Raw genomic sequence first — 7564 nt, 5'->3', positions numbered from 1 at the left:
ACTAAAGTCATGGTCTTTTCAATTAATTACTATGCATTGAGTAAAGACACTACATAAGGATTACAGAGAAGTATTGATGGAGTTTAACTATAGTTTCAAAAGAAGAGCACTGAATACCCAATAGAATGCAAAATAAGACCCCAAAAACCAAAACTCAAAAAACATAAGTCTTGGAAAAAATGAAGAGAAAAACCATGGTGAAACTTCATCTCACATGTGTTGGGCATGTTGTTAAAAGAGCTATTCCTTAGATAGGATGTCATGATTGTAAAGTTAATAAATTTTGTCTTTATTATAGTGACCCTATGAACAACAGATATGAACCTTATTCTATACTTTGCCATCCTCATACTTTCTGACACACTAGTGACAGTCACTGTGTCAATTCACCTGGATGAGGGTTTTCTTTTCCTTTGTTGACCTAGTATCTTTCACAGAATCATGTCTCTCTCCAAGGAATAGCTCCTCCTATCAACATGTCTGAGTATGGAAGGCAGACCTTTATCATCTTTATCTCCAAAAAGCAGTATGGCTGCACCATCTCCAAGACAAAATTTTTATTTTGGCAGTACATGGGATATTAAGTACTCTTCTTTGACACTACAGCTCAAAGGCATAAATTCTTCTGTAATCTTCATTTATTGCCAGCTCTCATATGTAGAACAAGTGATCAAAAAGACCGTTGTCTGAATCAGATGTACCTTAGTCCTCAAACTAATATCATTACCCCTCAATAACTTAGAAAGGTCCCTAAATGCAAATATCATGATGATAGATGGAGAAAAGGTTAAAACCACCAACAACTTCACTTTACTTGTTTCCACAGTCAACATCCTTGTTACCAGCAGTCAGGAAATCAGGAGACATATTGTATTAGGAAAGTGTGCGGTTAGAGAAAGGTAGAGGAGGAGTGAAAGATAGGAAGAACTCCAACAAAATAGATTTACACAATGACTGCAGCAACGGATTTAAATATCTCAGAAAGATGAGGATGGCGCAGGATAGGACAAGTTTCAAATTTGTTGTTCATAAGGTTGCTATGAGTTGTACAGAAGGCAAAAAATCAGCGAACAATATTATTAACATTACATGCAAGGCAAATTTTGCAGAGGATTAGTTTTTTAAACTAATTGTAATAACATATTAACAGGGAAATGCTTGTAATTCAAGTTGGACTCAGAAAAGTTGATGGAATGAAGATTATAGTTAATGATGACAGATGAATCCTGGCTGAAAACAGAGAATAAAAGAAAGATTTATTTATGTTTTTTTGACTATTCAAGATATTGGACAGTATAGTTCATAATGGATTATGGATACCATTAAGTGAAATAGAAATTCTAGAATACTTAATTTTACTCATGGAAAACCTACCAAGAAACTGTCATTTGAATAAAACAAGAAGATACTGTAAGATACAAAATTAGGAAGCTTGTTCAATAAGTCACAGGACCAATAACTTTGTAAGTTATTACCTAACTTGGGAGGGACTCAAGAGCATTATGCTGTGTGAACTAACTCAGTCACATAAGGATAGATAAACATTGTATAAAACCATTATTGTAGAATGAGTATAAGGATCCAGCATGGATAGGAGAGGCTGGAAACAGAAGGATGTGGATGTGCAGGAGGAAGGGGGGATAAGTCATTGGGTTGTACAATTTGTTGTGGGGGAGGTGAGGAAAATAGAAAAAAAATTGTTCAAATTTGTATTTAAATTTTGTAAATAAACTAGTAGGAAAAAATTTAAAAAATAAAGTTTATTTTTAAAGGGTGGGGGAGAAAAGATTGTATCTTTTCTCCATACCTTTTCAATCTATATGCTGAAAAATAAATGAGGGGCTGAAATGCATGAGGAAGAATGTGAAATCAAGGTTGGAGAAACACTCATCAAAATGTACGTTATACACTGGACACAACATTACATGCAGAAAGTGAAGACAACTTGACGCATCTATTGCACATCAAGTATTATAGTCTTCAGTATAGATTAAACTTCATATCATGAAAACAAGAATCTTCACCACTTGGCCAATACAACACAGTATACTAGATGGAATAAAACATTTAAATAGCAGTCAGGAAATAAAAATATGATGTTGTTGTTGTTGTTGTTGTTATGTGATGTTGAGTCGCCTGCGACTCATAGCGAACCTTTGTACAACAGCTCTAAGCTCCTCTCTGTCTCTGACACTCGCATCCCAATTATCCCAATTACTGAATCAGTCCACCTCATAGAGGACCTTCCTCTCCTGCACTGTCCCTCCACCCTCCCAAGCATGATGTCCATCTCCAAGGACCAGTCTCTCCTCACAACATGTCCAAAGTATGTTAGATGGAGCCTAAGAATCCTTGCCTCCAAGGAGCCACCCGGTTTAACCCTTTCCAGGCCAAATCTGTTTGTTTTCCTAGCAGTCCATGGTATTCTCAATACTCTCCTCCAGCACCACAGCTCAAAGGCATCAGTTCTCCTTCTATCCTCCTTGGTCATTGTCCAACTCTCTAATGCATAACAGGTGATTGCGAAGACCATGGCCCGTATCAGACGCACCTTAGTCTCCAAAGAGACACTATTGCTCTTCAGCAGTTTGGAGAGGTCCTTAACAGCAGACTTTCCCATGGCAATGCGCCTTTTAATTTCCTGGCTGCTGGTCCCAAGACTGTGACTATGGAGCCAAGCAAACTAAAGCTGTGTGCAATCTCAATCTCTTCACCATCCATCCTGATGCTGCCAATTGGTCCAGTGGTGAGAATCTTTGTCTTCTTGACATTGAGCCTCAATCCATATTGTAGGCTGCAGTCCTTGACCCTCTGCAGCAGGCGCTTCAGGTCCTCTTCAGTTTCAGCAAGCAGGGTTGTGTCATCCGTATAACGCAGGTTGTTGATAAATCGTCCACCAATCTTGACCCCACATTTCTCCTCATAGAGCCCAGCCTCCCGGATAATCTCTTCTGCATATAGGTTGAAAAGGTATGGAGATAGGATGCATCCCTGGCGTATGCCCTTTCCAATTTTGAACCATGCAGTGTTCCCTTGCTCTGTTCTGACGACTGCCTCCGGGTCCAAGTATAAGTTTCACATTAGAAGATCAAGTGTTCTGGGATTCCCATTCTTCTCAGAGTCAACCATAGTTTGGTATGATCTACACAGTCCAATGCCTTGGCATAGTCAATGAAACACAGATAGACATTCCTCTGGTATTCCCTGCTTTCAGCCAAGATTCATCTAACATCTTCTACAATATCTCTAGTACCACGACCCCTTCTAAACCCAGCCTGGACTTCTGGTAGTTTTCTGTTGATGTGCTGTCCCAGTTGTTTTTGATAATCTTCAGTAAAATCTTGCTTGCATGTGAAATCAGTGAGATTGTTCTGTACTTTCCACATTCTGTTGGGTCACCTTTCTTTGGGTTAGGAACAAATACCGATCTCTTCCAGTCACTTGGCCAACTGGTCATTCTCCAGATTTCTTGGTATAATTTGGTGAGCACATCCATGGCAGCATCTGTTTACTGAAATATGTCAATTGGTATATCATCTATTCCTGGAGCCTTATTTTTTGCCATATCCTTCAAAGCAGCCTGAACTTCTTTCATCACCATAGGCTCTTGCTCATATGTTGTTTCATGAAATTCTTCTGTGTCTTCCAATTCCTTTCGATACAGTGACTCAGTATATTCTTTCCATCTTCTTTTTACACTTCCTGGATCATTTAACATTCTGCCGAAAGCATCCTTGATTATAGCAACTCGAGGTTTGAATTTGTTCTTCAGATCCTTGAGCTTAAGATATCCTGAGTGAGTTCAGCCCTTTTGATTTTCTGACTCCAACTCCTTGCACAGTTCATTGTAATATTTAGCTTTGTCATCCCGTGCTGCCTTACATTAGGCAAATTCGTTGTCAATGACAATTTAAAGAAGTTAAAGATCAAGTTGTTGGCTCAAAGACTAGGGTATGCCTCAATCAAGTCATGGCATTCTCTGTTGAATTAGTGTTTAAAATTTGGACAATGAATAAAGAAGACCAAAGATAAATTGATAGCTTTGAATTGTGGTGATGATGTTGGTGAAGAGTATTCAGTATACCATGGAAAAGGACAAACAAATCAGTCTGGGGATAAGTGTCAATAGGTTGCTCCTTAGGAACAAGGTTGGTGAAACTTCAGCTCCCATATTTTGTACAGGTTGTCAGGTTGTGTCAATCAGTGGGAAAAGACATCATACCGTGAATTTAGAAGGTGAGTACAAGGGAAGAATATGTTCAGCTACACACCTTGTCCCAGTGGATGCAGTAAGAGGTTTAATGATGGTGGAAATCATGAGGACGGTGCAGGATGGGAATATGTTTTGATCTTTTATATATAGATTTGCTATCAGTTGTAATTAATTTAATGACACCTAATTAAACACCTGCTTGCTGAAACTGAGGAGAACCTGAAGTGCTTGCTGCAGGAGGTCAAGGACTGTAGCCTCCAATATGGATTGAAGCTCAATACCCAGAAAACAAAGATTCTTATCAGTGGGCCAAGTGGCAGCATCAGGATGGATGGTGAACAGATTGAGGTTGTAGACAACTTTAGTTTGCTTGGCTCTACAATCAACACTCTTGGTACCAGCAACCACAAAATGAAAAGACATACCGCATTGAGAAAGTCTGCTATCAGACTCTCCAAAGTACTAAAGAGCAACAACGTCAGTCTGGAGACTAAGGTGCACCTGATATAGGCCACGGTATTTGCAATCACTTGCTATGCATCCGAGAGCTGGGCAATGACTAGGGAAGAAAGAAGAATGGATACCTTTGAGCTGTGGTATTGGAGAATAGTATCGAACATACCATGGATTTCTAAGAGGACAAACAGGTTCATCCTATTAAGAGTTGAACCAGGTTGCTGCTTAGAGGCAAGGATTCTGAAACTTCGTCTGACATACTTTGGATATGTTGCAAAGAGGGACCAGTCTTTGGAGAAGGGCACTATGCTTGGGAGGGTGGAGGGACAGTGCAGGAGAGAATGACCCTTTATGAGATGGATTGATTCACTGACTGGAATTCCGTGAACTGTAGGAAGGTGTGTCAGAGACAATATGATTGGCACAGGATAGAGCAGGGTTTAGGGCTGTTTGTACATAAGGTTCCTATGAGTCGTAGGCTACTCAACATATAACAACAACAACAACAACACACTAACTCTTTTTATAAGTTTCTATTAATCATTCTTCCTTTAGGAAAGGCCTGTGTTTTTCACTTTTTGATATATGTAAATAAGATAAAGCTGGTTCTTTTAGCTATATATTTAACAAGCACATTAGAAGCCTTTTTGCTTGTTTTTCCTAAATAAAATTTTTGTGTTATACCCTTTTACTTACAAAGTTTGCATACATTGTTTTTCACACTGGATCTTGTCCATTTCTTTTACCATCACCCCCCAACTTCCTTTATCCATCAAATTGTGTGAGCCTTTAATTACACTCCTACCCATACTCACCCCTCAGTTCCTACCTTCCTTCCTTGGACATTCATACATGGTTTATTAGTTATATTTCTATTTCCACAATAATGGTTTTATATAGTGTGTGTCCTTGTAAAACTGACTTAGTAGGCTTAACATAATCCTCTCCAGTCCCTCCCAAGTTAGATAATGTTTCCAAATTCAGTGATTTTGTGTTTTGTATTTGTATGAATGTACAATAAATTTGCAATCCACTCAATTGTGGTTGGATATTTGGGCTGTTTCCATGTTCTAGTGGTGGTGAATAATGCTGCTATGAAGATTAGCATATAAATCTTCATTAATGGTTCAGTTCTAACTGTCTCAGGTTGTATTCCAAGCAGTGAAATATCTGGGCCATATAGAATTTATATTTTCCACTTTTTGAGGAAGCATTAAATTGCCTTCCAGAGTGGTTGTACCATTTTACAATTCCACCAACAGTGCAAAAGAGTTCCTATCTTGTCACATCCTATGCAATATTTATTACTTGCTGTCCTGTTAAACTTTGCCACTGCTACTTCAGTGATATGGTATCTCATTGTGGTTTCAAACTGCATATTTCTTATTGCAGTGATTTGGAATATTTCTTCATGTATCTGTTGGGTATCCAAATGTTTTCCTCTGTGAAAAGTCTTTCCATGCCTTTTTCCCAGTTTGTAATTGTGTGATCAGTTTTTTTTTTCCTTGCAGGATACTGTGAACTTTTGAGACCCTTGAATGAAATGGCATTGCCAAATATGTTTTCCTGTCAGTAGGTTTTCTTTTCACTCTGTTGGAAAATATTTTTATGTACCCAGGGGATTTGATCTTTATAAGGTCTGATTAATCAACTTTATCCTCTCCAGATTGTGTATTTCTGGGTGTATTTGTTCATATCAGAGACTAGGCCATCTATGTTTTATCCTAGTTTGTCTCTTATGACCCTTATGGCTTTACACTTTACTCCCAGGTCTCTGATCCATCTTGAGTTGATTTTTTTTTTTGGTATGGATGTCTTTCATTGTGTTTGTTCAAACATTCTTCTAGGTTGTATAGCCCTAGTGTGTCCACTTGCCATACACTTGCTGTGAAGCTGAACACTGTGACACTGATATGTCAGATGGTTATCCATGACAGACAGTGTTTGGTGGAGCTCCCTGATTAAGAAAATGTTTGGAAGCAGGAGTGGCATATACTTCTGTAATAGCTTGTGTCCAGAAACCCTATGAACCTGGAGAAAGGCTAAAAGTCACACAAGGGTTGAGGACTTTCCTTCACAGGGTCGCTATGAGTCACCTATGACTCAATGGCACTTAACAACAACAACAACGTGGGGTGAGATGTGAACCCTGTTTCACCTTTCTGCAGGTAATAGTCCAGTTCAGCAAGCATCATTTGTTGAAGAGGTTGTCATTTTTTTCATTTGATAGGTTTTATTTCCTTCTCGAGTATCATTTGACCATAGATACCTGGGTTTATTTCTGGGTTCTCAATTCTGTTCCATTGGTCTATGTGCCAATCATTGTACCAGAACCATGGTTAATGCCACTGTGTAGTAGGTTTTGAGGTCAGGGTGTACTATGACTGACTATCACTTAATTTTCGTTTTTCAGAAGAGCTTTGCTTAATCAGGGTCTCAGATCTTTCCTTACCAAATACACTTGATATTTCCTTTTTGATCTCTCGCAGGCGACTCGATGGCACATAACAACAACAACAACATACTGGTATCGCATTGACCATGTAGATCTCTTTTGGTTGGATTGTCATTTTCACAATATTGATTCTTATCTATGAAAAGGCAGCAGTTTTGCATTTATTTAGGTCTTTTATTGTGTCTCAAAAAAGTTCTGTAGTTTTCTTTGTAAAGATCTTTTGTGTCTCAAGTTATGTTCACTCTCAAGTATCACAATTTATTTTTTACTATTGTAAGTGATATTGATTGTTTTGGTTTCCTTTTCTGAGTTCTCTTTGCTACTATAGAAGAATCCCACTGATTTTTGTATATTGATCTTATTTCCTGCCACTGTACTAAATTGGTCTACTAGCTCTAACAGGTTGTTTTCTTTCTTTCTTTCTTTCTTTCTTTCTTTCT

Source organism: Elephantulus edwardii, unplaced genomic scaffold (assembly GCF_000299155.1).
Source record: "Elephantulus edwardii isolate Elephantulus edwardi_28Jun2011 unplaced genomic scaffold, EleEdw1.0 scaffold00119, whole genome shotgun sequence".
In the NCBI taxonomy this organism is placed as follows: Eukaryota; Metazoa; Chordata; class Mammalia; order Macroscelidea; family Macroscelididae; genus Elephantulus; species Elephantulus edwardii.
Note: the sequence above shows the minus strand (reverse complement) of the source record.